Source organism: Littorina saxatilis, linkage group LG10 (assembly GCF_037325665.1).
Source record: "Littorina saxatilis isolate snail1 linkage group LG10, US_GU_Lsax_2.0, whole genome shotgun sequence".
NCBI classification, from domain to species: domain Eukaryota; kingdom Metazoa; phylum Mollusca; class Gastropoda; order Littorinimorpha; family Littorinidae; genus Littorina; species Littorina saxatilis.
Genome location: NC_090254.1, coordinates 42,884,223 through 42,899,222, shown reverse-complemented (window position 1 = coordinate 42,899,222; position 15,000 = coordinate 42,884,223). Strand labels below are relative to the sequence as shown.

The following is a 15,000-nucleotide window of genomic DNA, read 5'->3' as shown; positions in this document are numbered from 1 at the left end:
TCTCCAAAGCGAGTTCATGGTTTTTTTTGCTAACTAGGGTTGCACTTCAAGTTTTGCAACTGGCTAGTGGTAGTGTAACTTTTTATTTTTTATTTTTTATGGGTGGGTTTAGGGGTGGGTTTAGGGTTGGGTAAAGGGTAGTAATTGGCGAGTGGTGTGTGTGTGTGTGTGTGTGTGTGTGTATGTGTGTGTGTGTGTGTGTGTGTGTGTAGGTAGGGATCACACATTCTCTGTCAAAATAGAGAAAAAGTGAGTTATATGCAGTTCTGAGTTAGATTTGGAAGACGTCGTCATCGTACCTTGATGGGTTCACCATTACAATATGCGCTATATCTCTGTCTGAACTCAATCTTGAATGCATGTACACGTGTTATTGTCAAAGATGCGTCCAATACAACGATGTGTATAGTTTTTATTTTGAAACGGATGCGTCTTTTACATTTTTGGGTTGACTTTTTTAAAAGGCGTGGCTTATACATTTCCACGGTAAATGTTGTATGACACTTGTATTCTCGTTTGATTTATGAAACTTTGTAATTGTTTATTTTGTTTTATTGACGTCATACCTTCAACTGTGGAAACAAGAATCTTAAACAGAAAGAGGCAGAGCGATCTTAAGAAATCAAATAACCAAAGGGAAGTAATCGCTCTTTATGCTCTATATGGAAGTAATCGCTCGCTTACTCTATTACACATGTCGTATGCATAAAGAGCGATTATTATTTCCCTTTGGTTATTTGATATGTGGAAACAAGAGTTAAGGACAGAGATGCAGTAGGTGTCATATCTACAGACGGGTGACAACATTGATGCATACTCGAGGCCAAAAAACTACAATTCGGATCGTCGCGCAAAACAAAAACTACAATTTGGATCGTCGCGCAAAACAAAAACTACAATTTGGATCGTCGCGCAAAACAAAAACTACAATTTGGATCGTCGCGCAAAACAAAAACTAAACAACAGAGCGTCTTTTTTTTTTTTTTTTTTTTTTTTTTTGGTTGGGGTGGGGGGGGGGGGGGAGTGATTAGCAATAACTAGAGGAATTTTTTTTTCAATTCTCAGTCAACACAGGTAGCAGTTTAGAGGGATATTGTTGGGGTTTTTTTCGCGGAAAGGGCTGACTCTTCAAACCAAAGTGCAGCGAATGATCTCTTCTGCTTGTGAGCCCAAGGATAATGCCTGGATGTTTTCTTCAACAATGTTGTCAGTTGTCGCACAGTGACTTAATTATCAAGGATTATCATGTATACTAAAACTTGTCAAGTAATTATTGAAAAATATTGTTTTCTTCTGTTAAATGAAACACGAAAAGCACCCAGATGTCTCTGTATGTGTTGAACGGGGACTATGTTCTCTGCTTGCACAATTAGATAATATAACTGTTTCTAGTTGTCCCTATTCTCCGTTTGACATTGACCACATGAGACAACTGGGCTCCAAAAATGTGAGCCAAATCCAGTGTCACGCCGAAGTAAAAAAAAAAGCTTCGCGATGTATTTTTCAATTGATAGTTATGTTTCGTTTGTTTTGCGGTCGAGTATTAACGAATAATTGTAGATAATGTAGTTTTGGTATTGCCATTTAAACCTGTATAAACCAGACTTTTCCTGAGAAAGGTACTGACGTACGTTTTAGTATAATGTAAAATGTTGGCTTATTGTGCCTCACGGAATCGGTCTTAGTTTCATACACAAATTATACTTAAACAAAAGGAAAACACACCTGTAACCAGGTTAGGTACGTTTAAATCAATATTTCGGCATGTAACTGCCTTCTTCAGGGGGGCCCGGGTAGCTCAGGTGGTAGAGCACTGGACTTGTGATCGAGAGGTCGCTTGTTCGAATCCGGGCCGGGACGGACACGGGTCAACTTTATGTGCAGACCCAGAGACGGTATCCATCTCCCACCCCCGTGTCACCACAATGGCACGTTAAAGATCTTGGTCATTCTACCATAAGTGCAGATGGCTGATACCACCTAAACACGCAAACATCAAAAAGCCGTGAGGGCGTAAAACTCGAATCGTATAAACCAATTCATGTCCAATATAGGCAATTAAGACCTGACGGACAATAAGCCCCTTAAAATTTACTTTTTTGCCTTCTTCAGGATGGTATGGAAACCCCCCGCGGGTTAGGGGGAAGAATTTACCCGATGCTCCCCAGCATGTCGTAAGAGGCGACTAACGGATTCTGTTTCTCCTTTTACCCTTGTTAAGTGTTTCTTGTATAGAATATAGTCAATGTTTGTAAAGATTTTAGTCAAGCAGTATGTAAATAGAGAATACTACATGGCTTGCTGTGTCGTACCAGATTTACACGAGTTGTTTTTTTAAATATTGAACTGCGAGCGAAAGCGAGCTGTTCACTATTTGAAAAAGCAACGAGTGTAAATCTGGTACGACACAGCAAGCCATGTAGTATTCTGTTTATCCTACATACTGTACTTACGTGTATTTTACTGAAAATATCTTGCAGTCGAGGCAGCTAAATTGAAGACGCTTGTTTTGGAACCTCGATCTCTTCTAAAGCCTCGTGCAATCTATTACGTCAAAGCAAAGAAACGTCACTCTGAAAGTGTGGCGTGACGTGTTAGTTCTAAAGATTCATCGAGGGTAATTAGCGAGCGCAATTTTTGTTTCTATAATGACGTTTGTCTCGGTGACTTTGGCATCATAAGCAGTGGAAAAACAGGTCCCTGCCAGACTTGCTTGACATGACCTCATTTACATGATATACACACGTGTGATTTGAACGATTATTATCCCACGGGTGTCTCTCTCACGTATGTAGGATAAGAAATGTTTAGACCTTTGTGCTGGAAACTTGCATTCTCCCAGTAAGGTCATATATTGTACTACGTTGCAAGCCCCTGGAGCAATTTTTTGATTAGTGCTTTTGTGAACAAGAAACAATTAACAAGTGGCTCTATCCCATCTCCCCCCTGTCCCCGTCGCGATATAACCTTCGTGGTTGAAAGCGACGTTAAACATCAAATAAAGAGAGAAAGAAAGATGGTGCGAAAAAGGCAGACGTATCAGGATGTTGAACTGCAGTCTTATGTTCACATTTTGCCGGGAATGCTGATGCAATGTTCTTCTTACTAGGACAATCTTTTACGCTGTAATTGTGACTTTTTATTTGATGATTGCTTCTTTTCAAAGTGTCTAAAATTACAAATCTGTTTCAGTGAACCCATAATTATGTTATATTGTCGTCTGACACAGCCAAGAGGAGATACTTTAATAATCTAACCTTTTTTTTGGATAGAGTACTTGATAACCTTTACATATATATATGTATTGAATTTCTTTCTTTCTTTCTTTATTTGGTGTTTAACGTCGTTTTCAACCGTTCAAGGTTATATCGCGACGGGGAAAAGGGGGGGGGGGGGGGATGGGACAGAGCCACTTGTTAATTGTTTCTTGTTCACAAAAGCACCAATCAAAAAATTGCTCCAGGGGCCTGCAACGTAGTACAATATATGACCTTACTGGGAGAATGCAAGTTTCCAGTACAAAGGACCCAACATTTCCTACATACTGCTTGACCAAAATCTTTACAAACATCGACCATATTCTATACAAGAAACACCCAACAAGGGTAAAAGGAGAAACAGAATCCATTAGTCGCCTCTTACGACATGCTGGGGAGCATCGGGTAAATTCTTCCCCCTAACCCGCGGGGGGTTGTATTGAATTTGCTTGGACTTTATGTAATAGGAACATTATAACTTGTTTGAAATCAAAGGCAACATTCTCAATATGGTTTGGAGAGACACATGTATTTTTAATTCAACGTCTTTATGTAATTGTATATTTGTTAGACAGCTGTTAAACACAAGATATTTGCGTACTGCCTTGTTAGTGATGTGTTGTGCAAAAGGTGTCAATCATCCATTTACGCGATATCATGTTTCTGTTTGAGAATGACTTTGGCAGATTGAGATTAACCTTGGCAGATTGAGATATATATATACCGTGAAAGTTGCATCGCCTTTAAAGCGATCCAATTCAACAGGTCTTGCAGAAAACTTCTTCTTTACCAAGTCCTGTGTTGAACAGCAGTGAAAAGTTGACCGCTTTTCCTGTTTAACCTTTTCAAAATTAGATCTAACTTGTTCGCGTATCCATTTCTGGATCTGCAGTCTGGTACAGAGTTACCTCCCTTTAGGCTTTTTTAAAAGTTCCCTTGTTTTAACCTAATTTCTTGGTTAAAACTTGTCTAAATTTCTAAATTCTTTCTTAATAAATATCAATTCTACATTTTGGCCTTAAATCAAAGTGTTTCCCTTCACAGATATCCTCTTGGGGTTGTCAGATGAGGGTAGTCTCCCATGCCAACAGAAGCTACCATTCAGAGAATGGTTTGCTTCTTAGTTGGATACCATGGGTTGACAACTCTCGCATACGCACAGGAAATCAAGGCGGACCAAGCAACCCTCGTAGTGAAAACCCCATTTCAGAGCAAAATATCGCCCTCCAGAGACCTGGACAAAGAACTGACATAAACCCTATTAATAATGAGTCTACTGTTGCCCAGAAACTAAAATCAACACACAATGTAAAAAAGGCCCCCACAAAAGCAGCAGACAAAACAAAGACAAACAAACAGCCAACAACAAACAATGAGAAAAAGGTTGCTGATACAGAATCTCAAACTTCCCCCACACACGATTATGATGACTTGTTCATGGATGAACCAAAGTTGATGATTGTTGAGGAAGATGAAACACAAAACACACCAAAGCCACAGTCCGAAGACTGCCTCAGACAACATATTTTAAAAGAAAGCTACGCAAAGATGAAGATGATGAGCGCCGAGAACTGCAGTGAGGTGTTCAAATTCGTCACTGGCATCCTAGCTGCACTTATTGAAGCAAAAACGAATGAAAGCCCCGAAAATGTTCTGACAGGGCTATATACTGAAATATTTAAGCCAAAGGAAAATCCAACTCCACCAGCCTTAAATAAGATACTTACCACTCAATGCGCTCTTCTCGGCATTCAGGGAGGCAGATCTGTAACAGAGTCTCAACCCCTTGACAACACAATGACATAGAGAGTTGAGGGGCAGATCAAACGGTCACAACAGACTTTAGGTCTTCTGTGATTGAAATGGATTCAAGAATAAATATACTGCAGTGGAACTGTCGTTCCCTTAACACTGCTCTACCGTACCTTATTAATTATCTTAACCAAAACAACATGTTCAATGTATTATTGATACAGTCCCCACTCTGTCATGCGGGAAAACTCCCCTTCATATCTGGTTTCTTTTACCCACCCGTCACAGATTATCAGGTTGATGATACGAGCGGAGCACAAAATATCAAGTACACGGTAACCTATGTCAGAGACAATCTGAAGTACAATGTTCACCCAACCCCTGTTCCGGCCGACACAAAAATACATTCAAACCTAGTTGAACTTCTGCTGAATGATGGCCCATCCATCTTCTTATTAAACATATATAACAGAAACATTACCAAAGGCCCGATTTTCAGCTGGCTCCCAGAGCTCGACGGAAGACGCACCTGGGTGATCGGAGGAGATGTTAATGGCCGAAACCCCCTGTGGGATGCCAACTTCCCCGATCAGACATGTGCCGTGGGAAAGAGCCTTGCCACCTATATAACGCAATCAAATGTGTACTTACTAAATGACGGATCAGCAACCAGAATACCCGATATCTCAAACCAACACCCCTCCGCCATTGACATAACCTTGGTTAGTCCCACTCTCGGATTAACAACGGACTGGTGCGTTGTGTCAGATAAATTAAAAAGCGACCACTTACCAATCATGATATCCATTATTGGGAAATCACCACACACAGAGCCAGGTCCAAAAGCCTTAAAATACAATTATAAAAAGGCGGACTGGGCAGTTTTCAAGGACGCTGTCACTAAGTCTGCCGATGCACATACCCTCTTGGATGGCAATCCAGAGTCCCAAGAAAGTATCGACAACAAATATAAACAGCTAAGATCAAACCTGCTGAATGCAATGGAATTGTCAATCCCCAAAACAAAACCTTTTATCGGACCCAGTAGAACTGATCAGAGCCCATGGTGGACAGAAGAATGCAGAACAGCCATCAGGTTAAAAAGAACTGCAAAAGAGAAGTATGATCGCTTTAGGTCTGCACAAAACCACAACAATATGAAATCAACTGAAGAACAATGTGACAAAATTATAGACAAAGCAAAAAAAGAATATTTTGAAAACATGTCCAGCAAAGTGAGCGATTACAGAGATGCTGGAAAAATTTGGACCAAAATAAGGAAATTCAAATGCAGACACAAGCAGGCTGAACGTCCTCTTATGCACGAAGGAAAAAAATATGAAAGCCTTCCTGAAAAAGCAGAACTGTTTGCAGATATTTTTGCAGCAGCAAGCCAAACAGATAAACTGTTATGTGAGCAGGAACTCTTCCGTAAGAGGTGGGAGGATAAACATGACTTAAACGACCCAGAACTCAACCCTTCCTTAAAAATAAATGCTCCCTTATCCATTCAAGAACTGAAAACGGCTATAGCATCGGTGACAAAAGTCCGATCCGCCTGTGGTTCTGATCCAATAAACTATCAGGTCATACAACATTTACCAAACCAAGGATTAAATCTTTTACTGGATTTTTATTCAACATGCTGGAAGTCTGGCCTGATTCCCACAGCTTGGAAAGAGGCTGTTGTGATCCCCATTTTAAAGCCTGGAAAACCAAGAGCTGACCCTTCCAACTGGCGCCCTATATCTCTGACCTCCCATCTGAGCAAAATCTATGAAAGAATACTAAAATCCAGACTAGAAGATGAAATGGAAAGAAAAAAGGTAATACCCCTGTGCCAAGCCGGTTTCCGTCGAGGCAGGGGTGTCTCGGATCACATTGTAAAACTGTCCTCCAAAATTAAGAAAGCTCTCTCACGCAAGAAGTCTCTCTTTGCTGTCTTTTTTGACATCAAAAAAGCCTACGATACAGTATGGCACCAACGATTGTTGTTCAAATTGAAGCAATTAGGCATAAGTGGTAATATGTTTCAATACATAAAAAGCTTTCTACTGAACAGATCCTTTCAAACTGATTATAAAGGTGCCAAATCATCCACTCGCAAAGTTGACATGGGAGTGCCACAGGGCTCAGTAATAGCACCACTGCTTTTTAGCATTATGCTGCATGACATATCGACAATTAAAACACATGGAGCCGAACTGACGCTTTATGCGGATGATATTGCTCTATGCAAAGAGTATCAAAACAAAACCTATAAAACAGAACACAAATTCTCTAAAGAGTGGCAAACAGCTATAGATAACATTGCGAACTATATGCGGGAGAATGGCTTCACTCTCTCTGCCGAGAAAACTGTATTCGTTGTCTTTACAAACCGAAAACTGGAAGATCGAGAAAAGATACAGTTCTCACTAGATAAATCTGTTGTCTCACCCAGTCAGCAGGTGAAATATCTGGGCGTACTTTTCACCTCAAATGGACTATGGACTGCTCACTTAAAGTATCTTTTAAGCAAAGCAAATAAGACCATCAACCTTCTTAAAATACTGGCTGCCCAACCATGGGCAAAGTGCCCAGTTATTCTAACAAACATCACCAGAGCTCTTATAAGATCAAGACTATCATATGGACAGGAGGCCTACTTCTCGTCGGCTCGAAAATGGCTTGATAAGCTACAGTCAGCGGAATGTCGTGCCCTTCGGCTTGCCCTTGGACACCCAAGGCATTCAAAGCAGGCCATTGTATACCACCAAGCAGGATTCCTCCCTCTTGACATGTGGCGACGTAAGTGCTGCGCAGATTACAATGTTCGAGCCAACACAGTGCAAAACTCAACAAAAGAGGAGCTACAACCGCATTACAACCATGTCCAAAACAAAAAGGCCCACTTTGGCACTACTTTCACCTCACTGGCTCAATTCAATGCTTCACTCTTTAGTGAAATCAGTGTCGACCCAAATGATGTGGCCCAAAACCCCATATCTCGTGATCCCTCATGGACAATGAAAGAAATGAATTTTGACACAGAATATTGCACAGCTACAAAGGATGATCAGTTATTACTCAGGATACAAGCCCTTGAGCACATTGATATTGTATACAAAGGCCATGTTCATGTTTACACAGACGGGTCAGTGTTGGATGACAAGAAGGCTGGCGCAGCTTTTGTAATCCCCAGCGATGACATGACTGGGAAATTTAAACTGTGCAACAGAAACTCGATCTTCTCAGCTGAGCTCCTTGCCATCTGCATGTCGCTTGTTCATCTCAATCTCAAGAACACTCCTCCTCAAAAGATAGCTATATTCTCTGACTCCAAAGCAGCCATTGAAGCATTAAGATCTAACAAAAGATCAAAAAGACATGATCTTGTCATTGCCATAAAGGAGCTGGCAAATAAAATTATAAAAAAAGGAAGCGAGATTAACCTGGTCTGGTGTCCAGCACACGTGAACGTGCCTGGCAACGAGAAAGCGGACAAAGCCGCTAAAGAAGCTGCCCAAGGCATAGGCGCCTCCGAGGTAGACCTGCCATTGTCTGCTTCTGAGATCAGTAGCCTTACAGACTCTCTTCTCTGGAGAGAATGGAGGAACAAATATATGCACAAGGCTATAAGCTCTGGCTGGCTCATTCGGGAAGCCCCATCAAAACAGATGAACACCTATAATGCATGCCCACGTGTAATAAAAAGGATTAACCGCCTAAGGGCAGATGCTGGAAATTACCAATTTCTAGAGCTTAAATGCACCTGTCAATCCGACCTCACCATTGCTCATTTGACTTTGGAGTGTGATTTGAACTCATGCCACTTTCAACCCCTGACTCAGTTTATAAACTCAAATAGAAATATTCTGCCAAATACCTCAAAGGAAAAATTAAGCTATCTTTTAAGTTTTAATAAAGACCTTGGGTGGCAAGGTCCCAAACTTATCGCTGGACTTATGCACACGCACCCACTTGGTCCCTGGATATGAAGAGACATTGCTGCGGCTGACGCCATTGCTTCTCATACAGCTACTATATATTTTTATCAGAACTTTTAAAAATACCATTTTATATCCAAGTATCTCTTAACACCATTTTTAATTAGATGAGCGAGAGTGTGCGGGGGGCGGGAGGGTGGTGAACCACTGTACATAAAGGGAAAGTTTGTGTGCGTGCCTGTGTGTGTTCTTAATCTAAGACAAATGTCGCCAATGTTTTTACAGAGTGACGTTAAATAAACGATTTTATCATCATCAACTCTCGCCATCAGTACCACCTGACCACTGATGAGACACAATAGTGTCGAAACACGTGTCTGGTCTAGGTACAAATACAATGGTCCTCCTCAGGACTAGATTACCTTGCGATACGTCCCCCACAAAGGGACTTTGCTCTGTAAATCTCGGTCCCCCTTGAGGAGGGTCTGATGCTCCCAATAGGCTGTCTGTGAAGGGATACTTATTTCTCTCTATTTCTCTGCTAAGAGATTTTAACAAATCTCGGAAGAAAGTCTCTGCTGACTTTCAATTGTTTCTTTCACAGTTTCTGATGTTTTATATATATAAACAACACAATAAAAAGTCCAAAACAAAGCCAGAATGTCGCATTTTTTTAAATCCAAATTTTCGGCCCGCAGGCCTTCTTCAAGGTGCACAGACCAAGTGTCTATAGTTACAACACAACAATGGAACATCCGATCGTACGTCACATACAGACGTAAAGTTACATTCTTCAAAAATATGATTAGTATTTAGTCTCTACCAGCCCGCATGCCTTTTTGAATGTATCATAAATCAAGGGTCTATGGTTACAATTAAACACATTTATCAATAGAACATACATGTAGTATGTCACATGAAGACGTGATATTACTGTCTTCCAGAAAATCATAATCTCAAGTTTATAGTCTTTGCTAGCACGCAAGCCTTCTTCAAAGTGTCTATGGTTACAAATAAACGCATATATATAATAGTACGTCATACGAAGACGTAATATTATCTTCTTCCAGGAAATCAATATGACACTTTTTTAGTATCTATCAACCTTAATTACAAAACTACGGACAGCACATATGACTAAGTGCCAAAAGGTGCGCACGAAAAGCGGACAAAGGGGCTAAAAAATAAAAGTTGACAAACACGACTGATATTGTGATTTTTGTTAAGACAACAGATGCTGGAACCCAATTACGAAAAGAAAAGATAAATTTACCCAAATGATTTTACAAATAACGATAATTGTGTTCGTTATATCATTCAAAACGGCACTGAGTCATAGCATTAAGGTTATCTCGCACGTTTTTAAAGCTAGGGCTTTGAAACTTGGCACACAACCAAAGTATAATGACCTCCAGGTATGGTGCACATCACATTAAACAACATTGAATTTCAAGGTCACAGCGAGGTTAAATTTCCTTTGCAAACTGGAAAATTGTCGTTGTCACGTCTTACATGTTTTAATACTAGATCAGTTAGACTTTACATACTTCACATACTTTCAGCATTTTTATAAAACCTCATTAAAAGTGACCTGCTGGTTAATCTTTGTCAAAGTTCAAGGTCACAGCGGGGTCACATCTGGTCCAAATGTGGAATATTTTCAATTTATTCAGCGCGTTTATAGCACGAGCTTTGAAAATACACACAGTTCTAGTGTATAATGTTCACACACGATTAAAGTCTGGTTGAAAAAGTCAAGGTCACAGCAGGGTCGCGTTGAGGTCAAACATATACATTTTTCAATGAGGTTTTCTCATATGTTTTTGAAGCTAGGGCCTTGAAACTTGGCACACTACGCAAGTTAAATTAAACCTCATCAAATTCCAAGGTCACAGTAAGGTTAAAGATCCTTTAAGGATATTTTCTAAAAAAGGTGACCGCCTGGTTAATGTTTGTCAAATTTCAAGGTCACAGCAGTGCCATCTGGCTTAAACTTTGAAAATTTGTCAATTTCTTCAACTAGTTTTATAGTGTTTGAAGTCATTCACACATGATGAAAGTCTGGTTGATAAAATCAAACGTCAAGGTCGCAGCGGGGTCGCATTGAAGTCAGACACATACAATTGTCATTTTCACGAACGCCTTTTAAGCAACACCTTTGAAACTTCACACATTCCAAAGTTTTGATGTTGTTTGGTTATAATCAAAGTGTGGTCAATTTCCATGATTGAGAGCATTCAGAGGGGTCAAGTTGAGGTCACACAAAAAGTGATAATCTTTATAAGACTCACGTTTGCTGCTATTGCTCACTTGACATTGGTGAAAGTGCTTATTTTATAATTGTTGATCTTGATGTTTTGACCAATTAATATTACCAGGATCAACCATACCAGATTTCAAAGTCCAGAAGTTGTCAAACCTCAAACCTGTTGGAAGTTTCAAAGATTTAAGCATCAACAAATTTCTATTTGATTTGACCTTAAATAACAGATTTGACCTTAAATCTTAAAACAGATCAACCAGACTTTGGTTTTATATAAATTGAAGTTCAATACAATTTCCTTTTTTTTTTACCCACACGAGACCCTGCTATGACCTTCACATTTCTCAAGGATCAACCTTGAATTCTCCATGTTGAACAATCATTAAGCAAAAGCGTTGTTTGAAGTTTGAAGGTTCTAGCTTCAAAAATCTCTGAAAAAATATGTTTCATCCGTTTTCTGAACCACATATGTGACCCAGCCGTGACCTTGAAATCTGACAAGGGTCAACAAGACTTTTACCATGCATGGGGGCGATTAAACCCCAAATGTGTGTGAAGTTTCAAGGTTTCAACTTAAAAAACGTCTGAGAAAAATATACATTTTCCTTTTTGGACAATGTGTTGCACGCAAGACAACACGACAAACGCTCGTGTTATCATTCTTTTACTTTAAGGTCGACTTGCGTGCCAGCTCTTTCGCTAATCTCAATTAAAATTCATCTTGGAAGTTCGGTTTTATTACGCTTTTAATTAAGAAGATTAAACTAAGACAACAAATAGTTAGTTTTACCCATTAAACTCGATAAGGTAGTGACATTTTATGTTGAACGCAAGATGGTGTCGCACGCAAGATCTGAAAAGATGTTGACGACATAATTTCAACACTTGATAGCGCATTCGTGGTTCGTGATTTCTTCACAAATTTTGAACACAGAATGTGTCACGTGGTTCCGTAGATGAAGTAGATCTTTGTACATGTAAATTGTGTTTTTAAAAGAAAATAACCGTTAATTACCGAACATTTTGTCGCTGGCAAGATATGACGAAATTTTCAAATCGTTTTCAAAAATGCTGTTCAAAAGTTCTGCAGTCTTTGCTGGATTACTTGAAAGACAGCAGTTTGATACACCGTTATCGCTTGACGTGTCGACATCAATTCCAGAGTTTTTGAAAAAGAAATTTAGTAAATATCTGCGATTGAAAAATGTATGCCGTGATGGCGACACATCTTGCGTGCGACACCTTAAAATTCGGTTATCGAAAAAAAAAATTTCTCTCGAGATTTAGATTTGACGTTTGGTCTCGTCTGTAAAGCGATGTTTCAGGCATTCAATCAAACTAAATGCAATTCATTTGTGCTTCTTGTTATTTTTCTGTGGCATATTCAAAACACGAGGTATCACGATGTCCGTTTTCAGATGGCCGGTTTTGGCGTTATTTTTGACTTTAAACAAAGATAACTTCAAAACCGTTCAAGTCAGACACACGAAATTATGTCCACTATCTCTTCGCACATTCATCCACACACACACCAATTTTCAGCAGACACACGTTTTTAGAAACATTTTTATTGTAAAACAAAGTCGTCTTCTGTTCTGTGAGCACCTTTTGGCACTTAGTCATATACACTCTCACTCAAACACACACGCACACACACACACACCCGCACACACACACACACACACACACACACACACACACACACACACACACACACACACACATACACACACACACTCACATACACATCGAGCACGCAAATAACTAATTCTCTCTCGTTTGCTTTCTTTCTCTCTCTCACTCTCTCCCCCCCCCCCCCCCCCCCTCTCTCTCTCTCTCTCCCCCCCCCCCCTCTCTCTCTCTCTCTCTCTCTCCCTCTCTCTCTCTCTCTCTCTCAGGAATGAATGTATCAGGTCAAGGCAGGGACTAGAATCTGAACAATGACCAAAGCCAATCCTCAAGAAAAAAGTCGCCCTAGAAAGTCAATAGGTGACTCTAAACTTGAGGACAGCATTCAAATCACTCCTCTGATTCATACAGAATTTTTTAGAGAAAAAGTTCTAAAACAAACAAGAACAAGTCGCGTAAGGCGAAAATACAATATTTAGTCAAGTAGCTGCCATTTTTCAGCAAGACCGTATACTCGTAGCATCGTCAGTCCACCGCTCATGGCAAAGGCAGTGAAATTGACAAGAAGAGCGGGGTAGTAGATGCGCTAAGAAGGATAGCACGCTTTTCTGTACCTCTCTTTGTTTTAACTTTCTGAGCGTGTTTTTAATCCAAACATATCATATCTATATGTTTTTGGAATCAGGAACCGACAAGGAATAAGCTGAAAGTGTTTTTAAATTGATTTGGACAATTTAATTTTGATAATAATTTTTATATATTTAATTTTCAGAGCTTGTTTTTAATCCAAATATAACATATTTATATGTTTTTGGAATCAGCAAATGATGGAGAATAAGATAAACGTAAATTTGGATCGTTTTATAAATTTTTATTTTTTTTTACAATTTTCCGATTTTTAATGACCAAAGTCATTAATTAATTTTTAAGCCACCAAGCTGAAATGCAATACCAAACCCCGGGCTTCGTCGAAGATTACTTGACCAAAATTTGAACCAATTTGGTTGAAAAATGAGGGCGTGACAGTGCCGCCTCAACTTTCACGAAAAGCCGGATATGACGTCATCAAAGACATTTATCAAAAAAATGAAAAAAACGTTCGGGGATTTCATATTCAGGAACTCTCATGTCAAATTTCATAAAGATCGGTCCAGTAGTTTAGTCTGAATCGCTCTACACACACACACAGACAGACAGACAGACACACACACACACACACACACACACACACATACACCACGACCCTCGTCTCGATTCCCCCCTCTATGTTAAAACATTTAGTCAAAACTTGACTAAATGTAAAAAGGATCGCAAAAAGATAGCATGGGTTACGACCTATGATCCCAGAGTTTCATCGAAAAGCCACATCATCAAAGACAACCTGCATCTCCTTTATGAAGATGACAGAAACAAAGATATTTTCCAAAAAAAAACAATCATAGGGGCAGACAAAAGGAGAAAAAACATCGGTGAAATCTACAAATCAACAGTCCCCAAGCGTTTCATACATCATGGACCCCGTGAACAGCCTGGCTTCTTCACATGCACAAAGAAATGTGACACTTGCGCACATTCTGAGAATGTTCAGAGATTCACTGCTCCATGGGATGGTCGACAGTGGTGTATCCGTGGCCATTTGACTTGTTCTACACCAAACGTCATCTACATTGTGAAATGCCAGTGCCACCCTACAGACTTGTATGTAGGATCCACTAAGAACATAAAGAAACGATGGGCTAACCATAAAAGTGACATTAAGTTGCAGAAAACTACGAAGTGTCAGCTATCCCATCATGTTAACACTTTGCCCCACCCAACTGACCCGGCAATGTCATTTTTGTCAATTCTTCCAATTGAGTCTGTGCTGCATGAGGGAAGTCTGCTTAGAAGAGAAATCTTCTGGGAGGCTATAACCTTGGTACACTTCTGGGCAACGGTATGAATCAGAGGAGTGATTTGAATGCTGCCCTCAGGTTTAGAGTCACCTATTGATTTTCTAGGGCGACTTTTTTCTTGAGGATTGGCTTTGGTCATTGTTCAGATTTTAGTCCCTGCCTTGACCTGATACATTCATTCCTGAGAGAGAGAAAGAGAGAGAGAGAGAGAGAGAGAGAGAGAGAGAGAGAGAGAGAGAGAGGGAGAGAGAGAGAGAGAGAGAGAGAGAGAGAGA

At 39.9% G+C, this 15,000-nt stretch overlaps 1 protein-coding gene across 1 annotated transcript in view; it reads left to right on the top strand.

The window, feature by feature from the left end:
* The window catches only part of LOC138979082 (uncharacterized), a 33,504-nt gene that overhangs the window by 7,112 nt on the left and 11,392 nt on the right, over window positions 1-15,000 (top strand). The window lies entirely within an intron of this gene.